General features: G+C 36.2%; 1 protein-coding gene across 5 annotated transcripts in view; it reads right to left on the bottom strand.

Annotated features, from left to right (window-relative positions):
* The window catches only part of LOC150087887 (GTPase-activating Rap/Ran-GAP domain-like protein 3), a 459,270-nt gene that overhangs the window by 158,021 nt on the left and 273,898 nt on the right, over nt 1–27,351 (bottom strand). The window contains exon 1 of one of the 5 annotated variants that reach the window (XM_090369248.1): nt 9,755–9,822. The exons of the other annotated variants lie outside the window; for them this stretch is intronic. The gene's annotated coding sequence lies outside the window, so the exon portion shown is untranslated. Of the gene's footprint in view, nt 1–9,754; nt 9,823–27,351 lie in introns of those variants that run through there. 5 annotated transcript variants of the gene reach the window in all.

The following is a 27,351-nucleotide window of genomic DNA, read 5'->3' as shown; positions in this document are numbered from 1 at the left end:
AAATTTGAAGGAAGACCCTTAGCCACTAGACTGGACTTTCCTCTCCGATAAGCCGTAGTTTCCTCTGATAAGTGCGTGAACTCTCAGAATACTTCTCTGTGGAAGACCTTCTACAATCAAGTCTAAACTCTTCTCCTGTAACTGGAATTTATTGCCTCTAGTTCTGGAATCAGTTATAACAGTGAAAATTTCACCGCGATTCATTTTACTTTCTTCCCTCAGAGCCTTGTTCACCTCAGTCAAATCTCCCGTAAGGTGTCCTAGTTTCCAAGTCATTTCCTTCATCACAAGGTACTGACAGAATCTGGTGGTTTTCCATTCCGACCATGTACTCAAATCAGGAGCAAGCGGATATGCACTTTATGTACGGTTTGGGGGACGGCAATGCTTTGGAGACTCGTCATTTGTACCACGAAAGGTTCCCAGAACGAAGATGTCCAGACAGGAAAACGTTTGATGGTATCCATCGCCGCCTTTGTGAACCTGGGACCTTTATACTTCGTGCTGCCTACAGAGGACGACCAAGATCTATGACTCCTGAAGTAGCGGAGGAGATTTTGGATAATGTGCATGCCACTCCTGGAATCAGCACACGCAGAACAGCAATTCCAATGCAACTGGCTGTGCAACATTCGACTATTTGGAGAGTGTTGCGAGAACACCAACTGTATCCTTACCATCTGCAACAAGCCTTGTCACCAGCAGATTACCCTGCGCGAGTAATGTTCTGCCAGTGGTATTCAGGCCTATATTCAGGCAGAAGGTGGACATTTTGAACAATTACTATAAGGTGATGTCAACAGTTAAGTGTCATAGACAGACCTTCAAAACTCGGAAACCAAGCATTTCCGAAACTATGTTGATATAAGATATTTTTATTGTCTACATATGAGGAACTCATTCCTGAAGTTATGCCGTGTAGTTTTGACACACCCTATATATATATATATTTATAATATATACTGCCCTACTATTAATATCCAGTCACCCCTCTGTGGATGGGGAAAATAGATCCTATGCATGCAACACATCACAGAACCTGCTATAAATATGCACACTGGGCTTCGAACAAACAATTTCAAAAGTGGGCATGCAAGATGGCACGTTCAACAGAATTACCTCAGCAGTTCTACAGAACTGATCACCTCAACAAATGCTAGACACCGATTAACATGGTGTAAGGAGCGCGAACCTGGACTGTAGAGCGATGCAAAGCAGTGTTATGGAAAGACGAGTCGAGGTTCGCACTCTACTAGTCTGATGGCAGTTCTTGGGTGTGGCGAATGCCAGAGGAACAATTCCTTCCTGATTGTAAACTCCCAACAATGAAGTTTGGTGGAGGCAGTATCGTGGTATGGGGCTGCTTTTCATGGTTTGGCTTGGGCCCATTAGTCGTTATCGACAAAACCACGAATTCTGTGCGATACCAGGACATCCTGGACAATTTTGCACTTTCAACGTTATGGCAATACTTCGGGGAAGTTCCATACCTGTATCAGCAAGACAACGCGCCATGCCATTCTGCTCGAGTCGTAACAGAGTGGTTTAGGACATCGGTGTGGAAAAGTTGGATTAGCCAGCCCAAAGTACTGATCTGAATCCTATCGAGCATCTTTGAGATGTATTGGATCGTCGGGTACATGTACGTCGAGATCGCCCAAAGAACAAGGACAAACTGGTGGCTGCGTTAAAGACCGAGTGTAGGAGGAACATATCACTTGCCATTTATAAAAAGCTGGTTAACAGTATGCTGCGAATATTGAAGGCCGTCATAAAAGCAAAAGGTTTCAGCACAAAATATTAAATGACACAATAAAAGCTATTTTTTCTTGTCTAAATGCAGGTGTCCGGATATTAATGGTACGGTAGTGTATATCATATGTTATATATGGAGGGTCCGCAATCTTTCTTTGATTTTTGAAAAGGTCCTGGCCGGCTGTTTACACTGCTCAGAAAAAACTTCATATCTATCCTTATCGTAACTCTCAGATGCCTTTCCTTCTCTATTGGTCTTTAATTCAACTCCACAATTGGATAAGTTATATTAGAGTTGCTATTCTTCAAGTGTAAAACATTAAAACATAGCTACCACTTTTCTGAGCCTTCTTGGAGCCTGTTTAAGTCAACATAGAGATTGTTAAAGAGTGGGTTCAGCAAGATGGTGCAACAAGTCACGAAATTAAGAGATCATTTAATTTCAAAAGGCAGATTTGTCATATTAGACTGTTTTGTCGGGCCATGTTAAAGAAAATGCGTGCAACAACAATCCGAGCAGACTGGAAGAGGTGAAAACCAACATATTCAACATCATTCTCAACAACCTGTAGGGAGCATATCGGACCACGCTTTATCGTGTTCACTTGTTGTTTTACGGTTTTAGGAGCATCAGCGACTAAGGCCATAGTGCTCGTTATATACCGTCTATAAATTGCGTGTTTTCTATGGTCTATTTTCCGTTTTCTAGATGAAAAATCCGAGTTTCAGGGATAAAAGCCATAATACTGTCTCCTGAGACCCACTAACTCAGTCACGTTGTGAAAAATCCATAATACTGTCTCATAATACTGTCTCCATAATACTGTCTCCTGAGACCCACTAACTCAGTCACGTTGTGAAAAAGACCGATAAAAATTCTTCACTTCATCCACAGAGCTCGAAATTAGGTTTTTTCCATCCAGTATGGGAAGGACAGCGATTTTACTAACTGTGTCATCCACGAGGGCCATGTTCACTTATGTTATTATCACGATGGTAATCATTTTCAACATTTGTTGTAACAAATTAAATATTGTCAGACAATAAATATCATCTCTTTAAAATTCATGTCCCTAGTACTCTTTTACTCGAAGTTATTCGCATTTTCATGGGTTTTCATTTAAAATGATTACCCTGTACTTCACTGATAATTTGTCATTTTGTTCAATGATGCTAATTAAAGTTGCACAATTTTTATTAAATTAATTTTACATTTAAAAGGCATGATTTTTCAATTAATTCCAAAATTTAATATTCTTTTCACTGGCCTTTATTAATAAAAATCATAAGTTTCTTTCTAGTTGACAGAAGAATGTTCCAAGCTCCCTCTAGCGGTAAATTTCGTAATATCCGGATCTGCTTTAAAATATTGATAATATTAAATCTTAAAGAAACCAAGCATTTTTCTTTTGAGAATGAACTGAACACTCAACTTTAGTTTATTTCCAAATGAAAAATGTGATATTCACAACCGAAAGGTTTCTCTAGTTCATATTTAAGCTATTTAATCTTGCAACTATTTAAGGAAAGGCTGTTTTTACAGAACAGAGAATATTTATTAGTTTACCTACGTTTGAGATAATGATTTAGCGTTAAATTCGGCTAATTTCGTTTTATTTGCTCAGTAAAAATTTCTTGCATCGTACATCGATGCTATGGCATATTTATATTGTTGCCAGAGGAGAATCTGTACAAGATTTATAAGTTTTTCAGCCAGGTATGCAGCTGCAAAGCGAATAGGGAAAACAAACTGCGTAGGTCTCCACTACCCACAGTACCTAATTAACGTGTTTGCTACAGTTCCCTACAGGAAATCACGGAGATGAGATTTTGTCCGGAAATTGCGAGAAAAGGAAATATTTTTCCTATTCACCGTGACGTCCTCATAAATAAATTACTACAGCTTTGTTCGCCAGTGTTTCGAAGGTACTTTTAGCATTTAGCTGCAAGCATGTTTGAGCCGATTACATTTTCCTCTTGCGTGTTAGCCAAAATAGAATGGGTAACTCATAAAACCAGCAGCGTGCAATATACGTGTATATATAATATCAATATTTTATAAAATTTGGGGAGAATATGAGCGCAAAAGAATGCTCTTCTTCAAACTGACTGAATTCTTTCTCCTCCTCGATTCTGTTGCCAAAGACTTTGAAAATTTAATCATTTTCTTTTTTTTAATATTTAATGTTGAAATTTCTTTTAAGTCGTAATTCGAAATAAATGCGATATTTGAATTTCGAATTTCTACATCAAAAGCTAAGGATAATATTCCTTATTCTGGGTATTATACTGTAAACGTACCATTCAGTTTATTGTTTATTGTGTCGATAAATATTGATAAAAATGTTTTATGCGAGGGTTTTAAATCGGTTTTCAGTAACAATTTATCAAATAGCATTTTACTGAGTTGAATATGAAAGCTTAGTCATTCGTCATTGTGCAGTGAAGGAAACACGAAAACATCTTCATGTTTTCGTGTTTTCTTACAAGTTAGAAAGAATAAATAAGCCTTAAACACAAACCGGTTTCCTCGGTTTATGTACTGCCCTACTAATTCATTAGAGAATAGACTTTTTTGATATTGGCACCAGTTGTAAGCAAATAAAATACAATAGTTTGTGACGTATTAGATCACATAAGCAGACTTATAAGAAGAGTTGAAATGCTTTGGTGGAATATTCGGGGCACGAGTACGTCATAGGAATTTAGCTACCTCACGAGGCATGATCGTGGGTGCTGGCAGCACTCACGATCATGCCTCGATCATTATGGTGAACTCCGCCAGTGCGAGATAAAGCAGATTTGTTTGGATGGCATCATTGGATAATCACTAAAACGGCTAGAACTTATTGCCACAAGCACAACACGTAAATACGTAGACTCTTTATTCCGAGCTCAGTTTCAATAATGGTATCTAAATCGTTGTAGAGAAACTATAAGTCATTATACTTCTTCTGTCATTACAAGAGTTAAGCTTGAGACAAGTGCATAGTCTTCAGTGTCTTCTTGAGTGATTCGGTTTGATCTTGTTCCGGCAACAAAGATAAATCGTCTTTGAGACTTTTCGATATCTTCTACCAGTTTTGGGAGGTGAGAATTCCAGACAGCTGCTGCACAATCTAGGATGGATTTTACTAGCAGTAAGTTCTCCTCTATATATACAACATTAAGTTCTCTCTCTATATATATAACATTAAGTTCTCTATATATACAACAGCATTAAGTTGACCATCGCATGAATACACAGGCAAATCATCAAGGAGCACTGTAAGCTAATTCTTCCAAAAGCGTGTGGTCGGTTCTCACAGTAAAACTGATCGTGAATTCATTAGTTTCTTATTTTTTATGACAACAAGAAGTAGCAGAAATGTGCCCCTAAAAAATTTCAAATTTGAAAATGATGCACTGCCAATTGATGAAAATTGTGATACCTTGGAATTTAGTAAGAACATCATTTTTTTAGCTGGAACTTCTGTACCATGCGTCCATTTGCAGCAACCAAGTACTTCCTCACAGAATAGAATCTTCTCCTGGTTTAGACTCTGTACAACCTTGGCAGGAGAAATGTCTATGCGTAAGTCAGAATCATCCTTCTGGCCTTAGTTTACTATGGAAACCAACTTCCAAAATAGAAATGAAAGATTTAAAAATTGTTAATATAACAAATTTGCACATAAAATTATTTAACATACCTTGGAACAATGACTTCAGTTGCTGTTGCTGTTGTACGATTTTTGGTGCGTCAGCAACTTAAACCATATTATGTTGTATATAATATATCTACAAATTGTGTGTCGTTCTGTGGCTGGTTTTTTTGGATGAAAAACCAGACTTTTACTGAGTAAAAATTGCTTGCTGCACTCTACCCACGACTAACTCGCCCACGTTGTGAAAAAAAACCCAATAAAAATTCCTTCTGTCACCGACAGGATCGAACTTAGATTTTTTCCACCCACTGTGGGGAGAACTGAGATCCTACCAACTGTACCACCCAGAAGCGCATATATCTAATTAATGCAACGTACCCTGGCAGGGAATTCTCGCAGTTCCTAGACAGCCCTCATGGATAGCATAATTGGTAGAATCGCCGTCCTCCCACACCTGGTGGAAAAGACCAGAGTTCGAGGTTCATTGATGACGTGGGGGACTTTTATGGGTCTTTTTCACAACATGGCTGAGTTAATCGGTCTCAGGCGAGGGTAGCATGGCTTTTTATACCGGAAACTCGAGTTTTTCATCAAGCAAAGAGAAAATCGAACTCAGAACACACGCAATTTACAGACAATGTACACAGTCCTGGGTTGGAATTCGCTTGAGGAATATTTACCTTTTTTTTTTACGATGTAGCTGAGGTAGTCGGTCTCAGGAGAGGATTGCATATTTTTTCCTCAGAAACTAGGGCTTTTGTTCCAGCAAAGAGGCAAATCGACCACACAATACACGCAATTAATAGACACAATATTTTTGTTTGTTTGGTACATAACACACGAGATAAATATTTACTATTATGCCATTAAGAATTCATTATAATTACAATGACTGGATTTTATTGAATATAGATAACAGTATTATTGTTTTTCAGCAACTTCAATCATTATGTAAATTAATGAGCTGCGTCTTTTTCGCCACTCTTAACGATAAATACAGAATATCCGATGTTCATGAAAATGAAATTTTATCCGCTAACATTTCTTGTTATCCATATTACACACAATGATTTGATTTCTTCAGACACTGTCAATTTTTTAAATTATTTTTTTCCCGTCTTAATTGAAAACTTATTATATTGTGCTAATTTTATTTAATTATTATGCTAATGATTAACCACCGCATTGAGAAAAATAAACTTTAATAAAGCTGGATGACAATAGAATAACAAGGTACATCTTTCTTTTTATTTCATAAGACTGCATCCTGAAAACTTGTTTTCAAAATGATAAGTCTACTTCAAACACAAACTTCTATAGTTCCAAATCTGTAGATCTCAGAAACGTTGGTATCGCCACAATAAACATTTGTCTTTAAATGACCAAAAACAAAGGAAACTTTATCTCAGAAAGAAAACTTTTACGATTGCAATGCTATCGATAAAACAATACTGCAATGATTTGTTTTTGACAAAACTGGTGTGAATTGTATGTTGCCAATGGAAGAAGACAGTTTTCATTTTTTTGAAGTTGAAAGTAGAGCGCGTTAAGATATTTATCAACTCTAAGTAATATTCTTGATAATGTAAGTCCAATGACATCAGAGCACGTGAAAGAAGATATTATTGGAAAATACATTATATCCGTCTTGCAGGTCTATTCAATGCATCTATTCTTTGGTCGAGTATGTGGATGACTGAGGATGTGTTATATCCGACAAGAGCACAATGGTGCATGGTCCTAATAACCAGACGCTATCTCGAAATAAGATGAAAGCCTCGTAACCTACTTTGAAGTGGTGGAGTTGATAGGGCAAACTTTCAAGTGAGAACTGGAGAATTACTTACGGCTGCTAGGCAATTTATAGTTAGGATAAATATTAATTTGAGGTGTTTTCGAAGGTAACATAAACTAATATAACATCTTAGATTACATCAACTGAGTTTTTACAGTCGATGATGAGCAAATTGTTTATAAACGATATTTATACGTTAATGTAATTCAGCCATTACTGAATAAATGTCCAGTGAAGACCCAACAACATTCCTCGTGAATATAAAGCTTAAAATTCTTGTTATTATGTTTAATAAATAAAACTATCTTTCTGTAGGATCATTCTAAAAATTGCCTTGTACTCGAAAAAATATTTGAAATTCATCAGGCTGTTATTTAGCAGTTTACAATAAATAAAATGTGTAGAAGATAAAAAGATCTTATAAAAGACTTAAAACATAAAATTTACAGAAGATAATTCCTACTTTCTTTTATATGTCGTATCTAATATTTATTTTTTAACTGCACACAACAAATTGGATGCAATTTAAACGAAAAACCATAGGCTACAAAATAACAACTAGAAAAATAAAATAAACAACCAAAAAATTACTCATAACCCTTATGGAACATCCCGGTAAAAGAGATTAAAACTTGAAAAGGGTGTTTCTTATGCGAAGAAATTTATAGAAAAATAAATTAAAAATGAATGAGAATTTTTAAATAATATAATTTAACAATTTTGAAACATTTTAAAGTTATAAAGTTTTTTACCCACTTTTCTCGAGTAAAAAATGCATTTACACGGAAATACTCTTATAAATAGTGACTGACTAACTGCATATCGAAAGTAATTATAGAAGTAATACCTATAAATATTATATAATTCTAATTAGAAATAGTTAAGTACAGAGCAAAAGTATCAACATATGAAAACTATAAGTCATTGTACATACCTTATTATATTTTACTGAAAATGACAATATAAAGAGTTATATTTAAATTTTAATATACATAGTAGAAAAGTTAATATAAAATTAATATAAAATCTAAGATTCTACAACAGAAAACGTCCGTCGAGTTGTCGACAAATAAAAGGAACAAACGGAAATTTGTTTTCTTTTCGTTACTTGCAACTTCACGGGTTTGTTCACTTTTCTTGTTTGGGAAGAAATAAAGTTAGAAATCCGAAAGAAAAACCGATCACCTAATAGCGATAAATCGAGAAATTATGTTCCAAAGTGCAATGTGGCCTACTAGATCGACCCATGGTTTTTGTGGTCGCGAAGTAAGTGATTGAATCCCAGCAGAGATTAAGCCACCACAACTGGTCGAAGACTAAGCCAAACAAAACCAAAAATCTTTGCTCCTTCGATTAGTAAAGAAACAATATTGCGGACAAAAAACACAACGTAATCGTGTTATCGATAACCACTTTCATTAATTAACTGAAGGTTAAAAAAATATAAGCAGGGTAGTTCACCCGAAAGACATTAGCAGAGAATTTTTGCTTCATTTAATTTCCTTTTTTTTTTTGTTATAACGCAAAAATAAATTTCCGTTTAAGTTTTTCACAGCCACAATGGCCACGTTTACAACATTATAACTGTTTTGTTGTAGTAGATAAACTAAAATAATAATCCTAGATAAAGATCAAAAGGAAATCGAATTATACGGAAAGTTAAAATAAAAAGTGTACAGTATTCTGTACTAAAATTTATAAAAAAAAAAAATTAAAAACATTCATAAACAAAAACAACACAAAAATAGATACCTTAATTGTACTTTAAATTACACAGTCAAAAGACCATAATTTTTTTTCAACTGATGTTAAAACAATCATAAAAAAACCTAATTTACACTTTTGTTTTAGTACATATGCGAATCCATGAAGTCCTTACGAAGTTATACCTACCAGAAAAATTAAAACTGTCAGATACAAGAGGGCTTCATACTCACAGCAGAACTAATTTATTTATAACGAGTTGCCTTGATATTGCACTACCTTGTTTTTTAAAAAATGGCATGGTCAAACGTTAATCAGCAATTTATTTAAAATACTGAGACAACGGACATCTGTTTTCTGGTGAGGCCCTCAGTTGGTCCCTAACTGTCATTAACTCATAACAATATCACATCTTTTAAACATAAATGATTTAAATTTGTCTAATAATGATTTAGGAGCGCCGTCGTTTAAAAGAAGTGCAATATCAAGACAACTCGTGGTAAACGAGAAGTTCGTTCTACTATAGATATTAAGATCATTAACTACTAATTTACCGGACTATATTCAGGACGTTCAAGTAAATATTTAAAAACATAAACTGGCATAATAAATTGATGACTATTAAAACTTCCTATTTCCAATTGCTGTACAGTCCCCTTAAATGAACCAATATATATTCAGTAGCGATGTACAGCACTATCATGACATCGTAAATTCAAAAGGACTCTTATACAGGGCACCAAACATAACCGCCCCTCGAAACTAAAGACAACATCGGCCTTGTATAACTGCCAATTTATAAACTTCGGCTTTTAAGTAATCTTATTCCATAAACATTAATAGTAATACTTACGTCAAGAATTATTCTTTCACCAACTCCTACACGAGGCAAGTTTACATTAGAGACAAAGAACGCCATTTTGTCAAGTTTAACTGCTGACCATTTTTTGCTTCTCAAATGTTTATAAGATGGTCGTGTAAGTCTCGGTGGGTAGTGTTTCTTTAAAGTCGATCTGATGTCACGGTGTCGTTCTGAATTAAGATCTGCTCTCTCTGTCGAGTGTCTTAACTCAGCCCGCAAGTGAAAGGGGTGTTTATCTCCCTCTAAACGCTTTGAAGCGAACGTGCCTAAGTTGATAGTAAGAAAATTTTTCCTTGTCCCTTTCAGATGCAAGCTTAAATAAATTATAACCGGCAAACAAGCCCAGTACCTGACTCCACATAGATCAGCAGTCTTCATTACCCAAATTAAAATCAATAATACATTTCATACCACGTTCTTGCGCGTTATTTATGCTGGTAGAATTATGAATTATGCAGCGACAGGTTTCGAAATATTCATCCAACTGAACTAACGCCCGAAAGCTGTTGCTGCTGTTAGTCCATGAGTATACCTAAGAGACAATGTATGCGATGGAAGTGTCAACCCTTTGACGATACAAAGTAACAACATTAGCATATGACCCGGTGTTGCGATGCTTGTCTCGCACGTGGATAAACTACATCTACCTGTGTGTCGGTTGTCCAGTTGTTTTTCGAACAGAAAGAATAAAAAAACTTTGCGTGTTCTCAATTTTGTTTTGACCACTCAGAAGTTTTGAAAATGAATGAGTTGGCTTTTATTTACAAGTTTTTTAAAGATTTTTTTTAAAGAAATAGACCTGGTATCGCTTTAAATTAAAAGTGATATCTCCATCCTTTGTTGCCAGCATCTCTTTATCTTCCTCCAAGGATCAGTCTCTGTAAATTTCATCTCTATCGGCCAAGTAGCCTCTAAAGAAAATTCACTTGAACTTCCACTCTTTATCCTCTTCTCTCGCTATAAATCTTATTGCGGCTTTCGTTTATTAGGGGAGTTTATCCTGTTCACTTTATCTTTCTACATCACCAAAGAAATCGGGCTGTTGAAAGATGGTTGCTGATCTGTATCATATTGAAGGTGAACAGATATTCAAGTTTAAACCAGCCTGAATGGATTTCATCAAAAGATATTTCGGTAGTAAATATAACAGGTTCCTTTCAAGAAACTTTCAATATAAAAATTTCTTCAAGATAGATGGATTTTCCACTTGCTCATCTTTAAAGCCGGACATTCTTGATACGAGCTAATTTAACGTCTTTGACGAAATCAAAGAGAAAACATATTCAGAAGAGATTTTGTCTAAAAATACGGACTCTTTTCTAGAAATGACTTCAGGTATTGAAGGCATGCTAGTACCTGAGGGCGCGACTCTCTCAGAAGGAGGGGAGTGAGCAAAACGATAAAAAGAGATATTATACAAACGGAAATTACCAAGGACTGTAACCTAAACAGCTGCAAGAAAATCTGCAATAATTTATTCTAATTATCATCTGAAGCTTGAATAGCAATGATATACAGAACGTGCAATATAAATTAAAACAAATAACAATACTGATTTCTTTATATAACTGATTTATTTACTTATTTATATAAACAATATTACTGATTTGTTTATACAACTTAACATAAGAGTGCACTGGATATTACTAAAGATATCGCAAGTTTTGTCAATCTGTTTTAAAGAAATAATGCACTTCCTAAATTATAAACGGTCTGCCATCCATCTGAGCAAACCATAATTGATGATACCACAAATTGGATAATCAACAACACTCGTCCCTCTGCCTTTCATATCCACAAATGGGGGGAATTATATCCTCTTTCCTGCCTCTGCCATCATGTTTGTTTCTCTCATCAACAGAACGCCAACATGGTATGCAAATCATTTTGATTTTCTGATCTCGCTAGTTAGATATACACCAGAATCGGCTCTTGATCTACCTTTGAGTAACACCATATTCCTGTTATTGTTACTTTTCAAATATTAATTCCAAAACTATGTACACGCCAAAACACTTCTGGATCAACTCTGTTGATACTTCTTTCATGCCCAAGAAAGTGACTGTTACAACAAAGAGAGCCTGGCATCCTCCAGACCTTAAGGTGATTTGGTTAATCTCTTTAAAAAACCTGATGTTGCATATGAATGATACGCTTAAGTTGGTGCTCCAGCTATTTTTATTAAAAAATAAACCACAAGACTTTAAGAGATATATGAAACGACCCTTAGCAAGACATGGTTAGTATATTAGGAGAACGTTATGATTTTCAGAAACAACTGGATGATATTAATTGAGTTAAATTCATCTCCAGATTCTACAGCAAAAATGTCACTGTTAATCCGTCTTTGGAGTACCCAGGACCCTTGATGTCCTTACTGGTGTAACTATCAGCACACAAGAACTGATCTATCTGCTACTGTTACTGCAGAGGATTAAAAACACCCTAATCATGTCATCTCATGTCGTCTCTTGCACATCTTGAACTGTATCCTGAAAAACCAACCATTCCCTAAATTTTGGTTCTTTAACTTCCACGAAAACCTTTTGAAGCATCATAGCCTGTTTCGATCGCTAACCATTCTATCAACCTTTAAAAGCTTTACCTGTAGTTCCTTATCAATATCGTTTAGGAAGATTAAAACCAAATAAGTCTGAATACTGAGGGACTCCAAGCGCTACTCTGGTCCACTCTGAAGAACCCATTTATGATCACCCTCTGTCCCTTGTCCTTCAACCACCCACTGAAGGATCTTCCCTGTTATCTCTAGGGAAGATCCTTCAGTGCTTATTTACACAATAACCTGTCAAGAAGGTATCAAAAGCGTTACCAAAATCCACATGTATGATATCAAAGTTGTTTCTTGCGTCAAAATGCTTTATAACCGCGTTATAATAATTTACTGGAATATTTAGGCATGATTTCCCCACCACGAAACAAAATTAATATCCAATCATAATTTTGGATATCATTCAGGTCCAGACAGCCCTGATTGAATCTTTAACCATAGATTCCATAACCGTACCAGCCACAGAAGTCAACTCTCTGGTTTTGTAATCACCCATCACTTCTTTGGTTATTCCCTCATGGATATATTGACACTTCTGTAATCCCTAGAGCTAATGACGATCTCATTAACATTATTAATGGCTGGATGCACTCATCTGCTACCTTTTTCAAAATAATTGGATTCACACCATCCGCGCCCCCTAAGGCTTTACACTCTCTCTGCCAGGGTAGCTTTTCAGTCAAGTGATTCTCTGATATTATTATATCACTTATTTTGTCAAATTTTGTCACTCATTTATTATGGATGTTAAAACAGTCTGCAGTCAACAATCTTCTTGCATCCACTGTTAAAATTCTTACAGATTTTCAGAAATTTTTCTGAAAAAAAAACTAAAAATATTACAGTGTTTCATTCGTACAAACGGTCGTGCACATTGTAGTTCTTATGAGGCTGAAACTTGGGCTTCATCTGCTTATACTATAATTTAGCATATTTTATATCAAGGCATTTATACTATAGCCCTTACTCGGGGGAGGGGAGGTACCATATCAAAAAGCTTTACTAAAATCTAGATATGTAAGGTCAGAGTTGTTTGTGTCCAACTGATTTATGACCTCATCTTAATAATAAACCAGGTTGGTCAGGAAAGACCTCCCCTTCACAGAACCAATCTGTAATTCTTTTAAGTTTCCATTCTTATCAAGCTCGTTGTTTGTTGTGTCCTTAACCACAGACTTCCTGGTCTAATCCACCACAGAAATCAAACTCATAGATGCATAGTTTACCATCAGCTCTTTATGTTCTCCTATATGATCTCAAAAATATCTCTCCAGTTGGACTTTAAAACACAAACATGTGGAATTTTGAGACCTCCAGTGGAACCGTGGTCTGGAGAGAAAGGAACATAAAAAAGGATAATTTGATGAGAGATAGCGTAACATTTTTGGGCGGGTGGCATTGTCAAAAACGAAATAAATAGTTACGTTCCTCTGGGCGTTTTCTCTATGTAATGTAGAGCATGTTACAATTCTTAAAAACTTATTACAGGGTGGGTAATATTTTTTTTGCCAAGCAGTGCACATATTTCAAAATGCATTATAAGAATGCAACGAACAGAAATACAAAATTAAAAGTTCGATAGTCCTGTTCTTCTTGGAAACAATCTAGTGTAAGATATAACTGAATTCACAGCATCCACTTCAGAGTTAAACGAATATTGATGGACTGAGAGAACCAAAAATCGCAATCAAAAAGCTCTTTGCTGAATCCTCGGCAGAATAATCGGAAAAAGAGAACGGGATTTTAACTTGAATTCAACCTTTTTTTAAAATTCTTCTTCTTTTGTCCTTGACGAGATGTTTGGAAAGAAAGCGCTAAATGACAAAGCTACCAGAAAAGAAGGAAAAAAATCGACAACTGGATGATCCTTCACACAGATGGCAATGCGCCAGACCATTACGTACTTGTGACACAGTAACATACGGAAAATGACCCAAATTTTCAGAACGTGAGTTGCGTCACTAAAAGGATCGGTGGCCAGCAACGTGCGGTATTATCCTAATGAATGAACAACACCAAGTTCGATTTTTTATAGAATTTTCTCCTGTCTGAGGTAGTTGGTAAGTGCTGTCAGGATTATCCTGTCTTCGACGTCTGACCTCGAATATACGATGCATCGACGAGTGCTGTTTATTTATTTTTTTGTATTCATTTTCCTCTTATTTGTATAGGATAATTTTAATGAGGAATTAAGAGAGTATTTTACTACTCAAGGAGTAATGTTTCAATAGATTTTTCAATGGAGAAATTTGCATATTCTGCTGAATCATCCTGCATGGAAATTTATATCGAAAATTTTGTTAGTATTTCTGACCTTCGTACCTTCTTTGATTTCTTTTCCCTTTATGGCTTGTTTTTTCCCCTTGGTTGGCACAGTTGATGTATCACGATGTTTTCCACAGGGAAATTTGTAGGTTGTCATATGTGATCTCTAATATTAATCTCTCTACTAATATTTATGAATGTGAATGACGTCATTGAATTTTGAATGGTTTCTCTGGAAAGGAAACATTGCTAAATGTGTCTGTGTGTATATAAGGATATATACAGGGTGATTCAAAATTCAAGAAACCAGAAAGTTCAGGAAAAATTTTGGATAATTATTCCAAAACTAGTATAAGACTTCAAATTCGGCTTTAGTACAATCTACGCGACTGACTGAAAGATGAAAGAAGCAGAACTTGTTTTTAAGATAATAATAATAACAGAAGGTTGTTTTGGCGTAACAGGCAGAGATCCTTTAGGGTACTCAATTGCGTGGGAAACGAGGAACATACTTTATAATAAAGATAGGTGGAATATAGCACAATATGTCTGCCTAGTGCTGTAATCGATGATCTAACAAGCTAGCAGCTCTCAAGGGAGAGATTTTAGCAGTGGTAGCCCCTCCCCTTTAGTAGAAGGAATTTATTTTGGGGTAATGAGAATATTGGAATTGATATATTTCAATAGAGGGGGGGAGCAAGGGCTCTTACCGATGTCATTTGAGGACATTTTAGGGTTCGGAAAACTGCTAGCCTATGGTATGTGCAAGAGTAGTTTTTTTCCCCTATTTAAAACTAAAAATGACTTTTAGCCAACCTTTCTCGAAGAAAAAAAAACAGGTAGTTAAGCTTAGCTTACCTTTCTTGGAATTAATCTTTTTCTTTGCTTTTCATAAATTTTAAAAAATCATAAAGCAAACAATAAATTTCTGTTAAATAACTGGCTTAAGCCAAAATGGGATTTAATTTTTCTAAAGGTAGATTTAATTTAAATAAAGGTTGTAAATTGATTTTAATTAATGTTATTTACAACGTGAAAATTTATTAAAAATGTTGAACAGTAAAGCTTCTAAAACTATAAGCCAAAGCAATATTGAATAAAAATATAGCCTAAGACACAATTTTATACAAGACTTTGAAAAAACATTTTCTTACTGAGTGGCATGATCAGGCTCAAATATAGGCCTAGCAGGTGGTTTCTTAATCTCTTTTACAGGCGTATATATACACAAAAGTGAAACTAAAAATAAAGAATTAATTTACCTCTTTAATGTGAAACCTGTGCTTGTTTTTTTTTTTTTTTTTTCTGCACAAATACTCAAATCTGGGTCGAACTTGAGATAAGCACACATCGGTTTCATCTTCAACTGAATTGAGATTGCTCTTGATGCTTATTAAACAAGAAACAGCTTCTTCATATATATAAGAAGTTGAAAACTGCATCAAAATGTTCATTGCTTTCCTATGAATGGCAGGATATTCCTTTTTCAAAGAAATCCAGAACTTGTCTAGGGGAAGATAAGTAAATCTCATCTTGAGTGTACGATCAGATGGTAGCTCTTAAAGTTCTTAAAAAACCCAACAACAACAAAAAGTCAAGTTTTCAGGTTGATCAGAAGATTCAGAGAAAGGGTCCTCCACCCAGTCATACACTTCTGTTCAAAGGGAGAGAAAATACTGTTCAATTTTGTTCTCTAGTTCTTCCAGCTGGTTTTCAATAAGACTTTCTGATATCCTTCCTCACTCTCAAGCTCAAGCAGCAGTGGAAACATTTCAAGATTTCCTTTTGATACATGATTTTTCCAAAGATTCAGTTGCCTTTTAAATCCATGAATCTTATCACTTGAAGTCAAAACATTTTCTCCAGGGCAGAGACTTGTTCAACTCGTTTATGTGATGAAAAATGTCTGCTAAGTAGGCTAGTTTCTGCAGCCATTCTTCATCTTCAAAACATTCAGCAAAATCTGGCCTACTATTTTCTTGAAAGTACTCCTGCAATTCACCTTTCAGCTCAAAACTCTGTTGAGAACTCTTCCTCTACTTAGCCATTGGATTTCTGTATGTAGAAAGAGATTTATGTGCTCTTTTTCCAGGTTTTCACACAGTTTTTTAAACATTCTCGAGTGAACTGGTCTCTGTTTAATAAAGTTAACCATTTTTTAGCATCATCCAGAACTTTTTCACTGAATACGACTATTTTTAACAAAAGCATTAATGTTTTGAGATTCCAGGAGCCGTTTAAAATGATCAGCAGCATTGTTTGTCAAATGGCTGTGATTTCTAGTTGTGTCCTTGCAATTTTTCTGGAGTCACTGCTGCATTTGTAAGTTGTTTGCCACAATGGAATAGGACAACTTTGATTACCAGCTGATGTAAAACCTATTGATAAGTAGCTGTCATTGTAAAGACAGATTTCTTTTATGTCCCTCGTTGCACTAGTGCAGTGAAATGACTCAGAAGATTGTAATTCTTCATCACTGACCTTATCAGAACTGTTCGTATGCCTAAGCCTAGAATCCTCCTCTTCCATCACACTTCGTCTTCAAAAATCGCCACATTGGACCGTCAGACGCATTTGTGTTTTACATTTGTGTCACTATAAATGCGCAGGTGAATAATTACATAGGTTATTTCCTGATTAGATTTCGATCGGTGCGTTATAATGTTAGTATATTAGTATAATGTTATTATTACACAAATAATAACAAAGCTGTACAAATATTTACAAAAAACTAAAATATTTACAAAGTACTAAACTATTTACAATCATTCTTCTACTATATCGGGACGATGGGTCCCTTCGTCAGCTGACATTAATGTACAGAAACGTTACAATGGAACATCAAATGATGCCAAGCGTGGTCATGTATTAGACAGGGAAGCACGTGCACGAGGTTGGTGAACATTAAATGGAAGGCGCACAAATGTGCCTTCCATTTAGTGGGCAGAATCAGACATTTGCTGTTGACAATGTAGAGCGCGAACATGGGGCGCATGCCAACGTTCTTCACATTACAAGACAACTGCTCACATAGTGTTCACCTCCACAACTTAAGCCTCCATAACGTTTAGTATTTGGTAAATATTTTTGATATTTGTATAGTTTGTAAATATTTTAGTCCTGCTCTTTCGGGTGTAACAATATTCCTCATGCATTATGGAACCCGAAGCAAAAGGCCTTTTCCTAAATGATTATTAGGTATATTATTAAATTATTAGATAAATTATTACATAGTAATATTTATTCAACCGTTTGAATGCCGCGTGGTGAGTTGGCCGATGGGAGAAGAGGGATGCGGGTCACGTGGCACAAGTGAGCGGGGAAATTACGTCACTACAAATGCAGAGGCAAATAATTACATAGGTCATTTCCTGATTAGATATCGATCAGTGTGTTTCCACAGGTGCGTCTTTTACAGAGAAAAGATTTGACTTACTCCGTCATACCTCTACATTTTACGTAGAAAAGTGTGCACTGGGATTGACGAGTAGGGGCCGATGCCCCCTAGTTATTATTATTATTATTATTATTATTATTATTGTGAAGAGAACGAAATTTACCTTATATTATGCATTAGGGAACTCTGACCTTAATTATTTAATTATGTATGGGCAAGATCAAATTTATCTAAAGTAAGGGTGTTAAATAATTTAATTAGCAGAATTTTGAGACATAATGGGCAAAGATATTTGGAATGACTTGAATAAGAGAAGGCAATTTTTGTTAAAGTATCAAACCTTTTATTAATTATTTATTTTTTGTTAAAAGATTTTCTACTTATTATTTTATTCTTTTTTTTTTTTATTTTGGCTGGTGCAGCGTAATCCATACGCTTCCTTGTATAATGTGGATAATTTTCTATATACAATTACATCATTACAATAAAGTGAAGTAAACCTACTATTTGATTATTATTTCTCTTTCATGGATATAATGATATAAATAATGCCTAATAATAAATATAGATTTTAAATATAAACAATTATTATTGCATTAATTTGAGCTAAATAATAAAAGAAACATCTACGCGAGCTATTCTCGAATATATGCCATTAATTATTATTAACAAATTGTTTCTTAAATTTTAAAGTTTTAATCAAGAAATCTCATTACCCAAAAAATTCCCAACTTAGTTACTTGACATAAGTTGTAAGGTAAGGGGGGTTTTTAACTTCGTGATTGCAGTATAGCTTTTTAAAGGTAACTGACTCAACAACTCCACCACATTCGTTGACAAATCTTCCTTCAAACATATTATGTACAAAAGGACATTTTCCTAATTATTCCCAAATAGATTTTAATCAAGTAGGCTTATTGTTAGTTATTTATCAGAAGGAAAATCGTGGAATTTCGAATAATTGCAGTCTGATGGGAATTAAGTTACAATTACAGAATTAACCGGATTGTAACTATGGATAATGTTTCCTGTTAAGTGTTGTTAGTACAGCAATAGGAACCCTTGGGAACTTTAAGGATTACCGTAATGATTGTGGCAACAAAGCATCTCTTAATTCATTCTGGGCCTTCAATTTATGCATAATCAATTCTATTTAGCGAGATACTCGCAAGATTTTGATGCTGTCTCTTTCTAGCATTATTTTTTTTTCTTCAGAAGTACACCGATGGCGTTTTTGGACTAAACCGAGGACGGAGAACAACTTTCCCATTGCAAAAAAGCAGCTGATTAGCAAAATTTAAATTTAGAAAACCAAAAATACGGGATGACAAATAGCATAATCCGAAAAATAAGCGAGATAGGCCACGGTGTCTTTTAACTGAAACAGCATCTTGTTTCCGTTGCGTGTACCCACGTAGCAGGACTTAACTCTAAGAGGGCAAGTGCCCCGAAATAAGCCACAAAGCTTCGAGGGTCTGAAGGGCCTTTCGGGAAATATCGCGACAATCAATATGAAAAAAATTAAATAATTTTAAATTAATTCTTGTTCCTTTTGTGTACCTCCTATAACCTTTTTAATTACTACTCGTGACAGGATCTTACATGTTGCCACGCATCTTTGAAATAAATTAATAGGTTTTATTAATGAATATTTATATAAATATGTGTAGATACTTTAATAAACAATTTCGTTATCAAATTTACATACACGCTTATGTGAAAGCAGAAAACCACAGAAAGGATAAATCAGTTTTTTTGGTTAGCCATTTTTCCGAACAAAACAAAATAAAGTCATTTATATGTAAAATGAATAATTCTGTTGGTTTGTGATACTGTGCAGCTGCTGATAACGGACTAACAAACGGTGTTTGCTTTCAGCCATTTAGCATAACACACCGAGAACATGTGGGGAGGGGGGGAATTACCACTTCCAGTTCTCATGTTCGAAATGGCTGCTGTCCCATGAAAAATGACTTCTTTCTTGGAGCTTGCCTCTTCCAAACATTGCTGTCAGTTATCGCCACGAAGTCCGAAAAGATAAGACCAATCAATTCTTCAGAACAAGGTCGTCATCTGGGTAACCACGGCCATGCTGGGGATAGAGAATCGTGCGCTACAAAATGGCTCGGTTTTGAGTGGTCGATGTGGGAAATAAAAGATGTTCGAAAACATTCTTTATTTCCCTTCCTTTAGTGTCAATTAAATAATACCGAGGCGTTGTCACAGAAACATGGAAAGTCACGTTTATAAGAGGGCGGGGGTTGCTAAAAAAAAAACAACAAATCGCAATATAAATTGACTACTAAAATTCGTGGAAAAATATTAACCCAAAATGGCCTAACAAAAGCGAATTATCAGGAGTGAAAGTCGGGTGTATGCATTTTGGTGGGAGGGTGGAGAGATTTTTAGCGTGTGCTAAGGATACTAAGGCTACGATGCCTCAGAATACTGTGGTGTGGATTCTATGATCGGTTTGCGTATATAGAGGGATGAAAATCTAAGTTTCTCGGCGAACAACATGCAATCGTTGTCTAAACTGACTAACTCAGTTGTGGTTCGAAAAACAGCATGAAGGAGTTAAAATTTATTTCTTTTACCTTTACATTTCAAAACTTCTTTAAAATACTGTCGTAACGCAAATAATTATTAAGGAGATAGTATAATTAAACCATCAATCATAAAACTGGTTTTATCTTACAATCTTCTTTTAATTGCATATTATAAGTTGAGAAACGGTTCTTACACTGCAAATGAGAAAAACTAAGCGTATTCAGGTTAAAACTGTTCTCTCGTTCAAATAAAGTGGTCTGAAAAGTAAAAAAAAAGTTGTAAAGAGCCACTCTCAGACACTAAACGATCACTTTATTATTGCTTTCTTCAGAAATACCATCTGGCTAATCACCCTCTCTTGAATGTAGCGTCTTTAAGTCATCGCGTTTAATTTCGGATCTGAAGACACTTGTAAGGACATAATACATCGGTGCGATATGGTTTAACCTTTTTATTACGATCCCTGTTTTACAATTTAATTTTAAAATTAAATTGAAAAATAGGGATCAATTAAAACACGTTTAAGGCTTTTAAAAATATATTTTTGAAAAATTTTAAAAAATCGCCTTTAGTACTTAGGCACGCGCCTCTTTGCTTCACTAATTTATATATTTCTTCTCTAAATATTCTTTTGGCTGTTGACAGAACAGCTGTTTTGCCTTCGCCTTTAAATTTAAATGAGGTTCTCATAAAGTTTTTTCAACAAACTAAAAACAAGGGAGTCACATGATGAAAAGTCCATACTGTACTCCGGGGTATCTAAGTACCTTTCAGAGCATATTTTGAAGCAACACTGAACCAAGGTGGCCATGATTCCTTCTGTCACTTGTTCTGTTGCTTGCATTCTATGCTCAAGTTCAGGTGGTCAGAATTCCAGCTACTGTTCCGAGTTGACATTTATATCAACATGCTTTGAAATCCAAGAGATTGGAGATTGGGGATTGTTTTCATTGTTTCCATAAGGATGTAATATACCGTGCTATGATCAGCAACACTGTGGATAGCATTTCCAGTCAGTGGAAGAAGGTCATTAATATACAAGACGAAAAGAGTGATAAAAAGAACTGAGCCTCAGAGCACCACCATTAGTAAAGTTAGAAGACCGAGAGCCGTCTATCATCACCCACAGTAAGCGGTCAGAGAGAAAAACTGGGTGCACAATTGCAATCAAGAGCAAATGCTTGAGTTCACACTACAATTTCCACCAAATATGTCCAAAGATAAGTACAATAAACCAATATATCACTAATGTATCGACTTTGAAGGAACCCATGTCGGCAATCATTGATCAATTGGATCTTGTTTAGTTCTTGTAGTTTAGGAGTTGGCAGTTAATCGATTTCTCCATTACATTGGAAAGATTAGATGTATGTTTAATGGAGTGATAACTGGAGGGGAGGGATTTATCATCCATTTTGGGAACTGACTGGATATCAGCAATTTTCAAGCAGAATGAAAAATAACAGTGTAATAAGAAAGAGTGACAGAACAGGAGCACATTTTTTGAGAACAGGTGGCGAAATACAATTTTGACCTGGAGCTCTCTTGGCATCAAGATTGTTCATAATTCTCCTGAAATCATTTTGATGGAAGACCACAGGAGGTATTGTGTGGAGGGTTTTGGTAATAGCTGGAAGTGATTTACCAAGATCATTGATACACGGGTTAGAAGAAAACTGGGATGCTAATAAGTCAACTTAATCTTTACTGAGGGCTGGGGATGCAATAGACCCATTGTGCTGTAACAGAGGTGGGAATATAGATGGAAAGAAATTGCGACTAATAGCTTTGGCAAGAGACCGCACCAAAGAGCAAATTTATCTGTGTTAGTACAAACTAGCATGTTGACAAGTTAGTTTAAGCATATGCGCATCCAATCTCCTTTCTCCATCCTGCTGGAAACTTTCATGTGTCGTAATCTACCGTCCTTGAGGTTGTCACAGACATTCTCTCAGATATGCCAGACAAGCTGTACTTGCTACCTGGGAGTCTAAAACGCTGATGGAACTGATATTCGAGTGACACTCAAGTCAAGTGGACCCAATTTCGGCGAGGTCCGGACGGTCTGTGACAGCCAAATCCTCTGCTTGCACCTTCACGATGGTGGGACTGTTAGCAATCCTGGGTATAATCTCCATGCACAAGTACATGGTGAGTGACCACGTAGGTGTGAACCAACGTAAGCAGAGGTCGAGGTGTGGCGCCCACACCACATGTAGGAACGCCGCCTCTCTATGTTACCAGGCAGTACTAGGTGGTAGATGATTCTCATCAACCGGTGAAATACCACCACTTTGCTCATTGGAGGCTTGAAGTAGTGGAACCCAATGTTTAGTCTCTAGAGCTAAGTTCCGGTCGACCCTTCCCTATCTCTTCCATCATGCAATATGATTGATGACTTTTGAGGTTATGATGAACATCGTGGCGAGATCCAATCTTCCTTACATTTCGAGGGTACAGCTCTAAAACGATGTTCGCAGGGCGGCCGCTAGTTAGTACACCGGACCGAACCTATTGGTAACTCTCTAGGAGGCTTCCGGATCAGCTAGTGTATAATCTTGCTACCTCTACTCTGCCAGATAGTGATGGATGGAGTCCGAGTAGTGTGTATGCGGGGAGCATTGTCGAGGCCACGTTATGTCAAGGATCTGGGTATATTCTTAACACGTGTACGCCATATCCAAAAATTTCATTACTTCACACAGCATGTCCCACCCACTTTTTCTTAATATTAAATACACAATGAATTGTCAAATTAATAGAGCAAGCTTATCTGCGAAAAGATCTAAACCTCCCAAGGACTTCCTAATTCATTTCACAAATATACGTGGTCTCAATTCTAATCTCAACGATGTCCATTTCCACTTGCAGTCTGCCAAACCCCATGTACGTTTTCTGACAGAATCTCAGTTATCGGTTGATTCAACTACTGCTCATCTCAGATGCCCAAATTATTCGCTGTTTGATTCCTTTCGCCTCAAAGGTGGTACTTGTGCATATGTCCGTTCTGATATTCCCTGTCAGAGACTTGGCAATTTGGAATCTCCTCTCTTTGATCTTCTCTGGCTTAAAATCTCTCTACCTCATTGTGTGAAGTTCATCTGTTGTCTCTACCGTTCTCCCAACTCCACTAATCACTTGGACCTCTTTGACTTCCTCTCTTTGCAACTTGACTTTCTCCAGTCCAACTTTCCTAACAGTGAGGTAATTTTCCTTGGTGATTTTAATGTTCACAATTCCAGCTGGCTTCCGTTTTCTAGTCACACCGACCCAGCAGTTCGAGATGCTGAGGCTTTTGCAATTACTAATGACCTAGCACAGATTGTTCATTTACCTACAAGAATTCCGGACAGTCATCATACAGTCATACAGCCAATACGCTTGATCATTTTCTCACAAACAACCCTTCTAAGTACACAGTTGAAGTGAGAGGTCCTGTATGCACTTCAGATCACAACTTGGTGATTGTCTCTTCTCCAATGGAACCTTTATCTCATGGCTATTCCCAACCTCGTGTTGTTTGGCATTACAAGAATGAAAAATGGGATGACCTGTGAGACTTCTTTTCTTCTTTTCCTTGGTCGGATTACTGTTTCAAAACTTCTGATGTCAACGTTTGTTCAGATCGTGTCAGTGAAATTATTCTTGCAGGAATGGAATCCTTTATCCCACACTCCACTTTAAAATCTCGTCCTTTATCTAAACCTTGGTTTTCCAATAAATGTGCTAAGGCTGTTCAAGAGCAGAATGTTGCATATCGTAATTGGCTTGTTTCTAATTCTTCAGTTTCATTTTCTGCCTACACCAAAGCTCGCAACAATTGTAAAGCAGTTATTAATCAGTCCAAACTAGAGTTTGAACAGGCTAAGAGTAGAAAACTTGCTTCTTGCCTTAATGTTAGCCGAGCATTCTGGTCTCTTGCCAAAGCTATTGGCCGCAACTTTTGCCCATCTCTGCTCCCACCTCTGTCCAAACCAGATGGTTCTGTTTTCACTTCAGCCAAGGAAAAAGCTGACCTGCTAGCATCCCATTTTTGTTCCAACTCATATATTAATGATCTTGGTAAAACACCTCCCACCATTCTCAACACGTTCCATTCAATGCCACCTGTGGTCTTCCGTCAAAAGGATATCAGAAGGATTTTGATGAATCTTGATGCTAAGAAAGCTCCAAGTCCTGATGGTATTTCTCCACTTGTTCTCGAAACCTGTGCTCCTGAACTTACTCCTATTCTTTGCCGCCTTTTTTCACTTTCTAATTCCAAAGGTGTTTTTCCTTCTGCTTGGAAATTTGCTCATATCGAGCCAGTTCCTGAAAAGGGTGACAAATCCCTCCCATCCAATTATCGTCCCATTGCAATTAATTCTACTCTTTCTAAAGTAATGGAGAAATCAATTAACCGCCAACTCTTAAACTACCTAGAAACCTTTCGTCTGATCAACGATTGCCAATATGGATTCCGTCAGTGTCGATCCATTGGTGATATTCTGGCTTATGTTACCCATTTATGGACTAATTCAATGGAAAGGTTCGGTGAAACACAAGTAGTTCCTCTTGACATCTCAAAGGCTTTTGATCGTGTTTGGCATAAAGGTCTTCTAAACAAGCTTCCATCTTATGGTTTGCGAACTGTTTTTAGTAATTGGTTATCCAGTTTTCTCTCTGATCGCTCACTGAGGGTGATGGTAGATGGCTCTTTGTCTTCTAACTTCTCCACTAATGCCGGTGTCCCCCAAGGTTCAGTTCTTTCCCCCATTCTTTTCCTCTCGTACATTAATGACCTTCTTCCATTAACTGGAAATCCTATCCATAGTTTTGCCGATGATAGCACATTGCATTCAACTTTCCATTTTGAGAAACCTTGTACTGCTCAATCAGCTTCAACTTCTCGAAAATCTGCTACCAATTCCTTAAATGCCGATCTTCAGGTAATTCTCCAGTGGGGCAAAGACAACTTAGTTGATTTCAACCCTTCTAAAACTCAGTCTTGTCTTATATCTCGCAAAAAAAGATTTTTCTGCTCCTATGCTTATCTTTGTTGACATTATGATTTCTAGGCAAGTTGATATATCTCTTTTGGGGATTACCCTGACTTCTAATCTCTCTTGGCACAAGCACATTACAAATATTGCTTCCTCTGCATCTAAAAAACTTGGTTTTCTCTTTCGCTCTCGGCGTTACTTTTCTTCCAAACAGCTGCTCACTCTGTACAAATCCGCCCTGCCATGGAATATTGTTCCCACATCTGGGGTGGTGTCCCCAAAACCTCTCTCAGGCTTTTTGATTCCATTCAGAAGAGGGCAGTTAGGTTAATTAATGATTCGTCTCTAACAGAGTCTCTCCACTCTCTTTCTCATAGACGTACTGTTTCTGCTGCATGCCTCTTCTACAGATACTTCCATGGGCACTGTTCTTCTATAATTCCTGCTCTCTTTTTCAAAACAGTCCGAACACGTGCCGCCACCAGCCAACATCCATTTACTGTCCAACTTCAAACTCACAGAACAAACTTTTCATCTTCCTCATTTATTCATTCAACTGCCGTTTTCTGGAACAACCTTCCTTCATACGTATTTCCTGAAAATTACAATCTACAGAAGTTCAAGTCCAATGTCAACAAATATCTTCTTTCGTCTTCTCAACCTCCAACCCAAGCACGGTACTAAGTACTATAGGTTCTAATACCTCTCGTGTTTGGGATTCACATTAAAAAAAAAAAAACCTTCATATATTTAAGAGAAAAATGTGATAAGGATGATTTGTATTTAAAATATGCTCAACTGGCTTATTTTACGAGTTCACAGAACTTTATTATTAAACGTATTAACTGATTCCTCATTCCTAACAGTGAGCATATTAACTTAATGGTGAATGTATAAAAGATGATTTTATAACCGGAAAACAAAGGATGTAATGTGTACGAGTTAAGAATAAAGTACAGTATCACGAATTAGTTGAATTGACTCATTAAAAATAATGAGTTCGCTTGAAATTAGACAAGCTAATTAAGACAAAACCATTAATTATAAACTACCTAATTACGCATTAAATAAAACATCTACTTTGACATACCTAGCTATGAAGTATCGGTATGACTTGTATCAACTTAGTGTCAGAGATGATACTTCTATGATTATATATCCAAGGTAAGCTTATAGAAGTATTGAAGAAAACTGCGCAGGTCAGTTTCAAGGTTTGGGACCACCTGCAGAAACTGTTTAGGGAAAAGTTTCACTTATCTGAGAAGTCGTGCTTGGTTGGATTCAAGACAATATAGACGACTGGGAGCGTTGGTTTCATCGATCAACATTCTAACAGCGGCAGCTAATTTTTCATAGTGGATCCAGCTTTGTTTTCTCTCATAGTCCCAACTTGTGAATACAATGGACCATGAGAGAATCCTTGTAAGAATGATTCATTTTTACCTGCTAACTGTAGATTCAGTTGGCCCATTTACACCTTCTAATCAACATGACTTTCTATGTTTCAGTGGATTAGCTTAGACGCATATTTATCATTTTCTACCGTCCATCATTAAAATACGAGTTTTAAAAAGCATTAAAGTATTTACCAGTATATCTTATGGGTCCAAGATGTATAGATTCATGTTTTTTTTTTGTTTCTTTAACTTTGAAATTCAATTTATATATCAGAATAAAGGAATACTAGAGAGAGGAAAAACACTCAAACATGTAGAATAATATGTCTTATTTTAATCCACAGACAGAAAAATATCAGCAGAAAAACAACACATCCAACAATAATAAAACCAGGTATAATTTCGTTGCATATCTGATAAATGTATTC

This window comes from Mastigoproctus giganteus, chromosome 3 (assembly GCF_048544385.1).
Source record: "Mastigoproctus giganteus isolate SK-2022 chromosome 3, ASM4854438v1, whole genome shotgun sequence".
Classification (NCBI taxonomy): domain Eukaryota; kingdom Metazoa; phylum Arthropoda; class Arachnida; order Uropygi; family Thelyphonidae; genus Mastigoproctus; species Mastigoproctus giganteus.
This window is presented reverse-complemented; position numbering and strand designations above follow the sequence as displayed.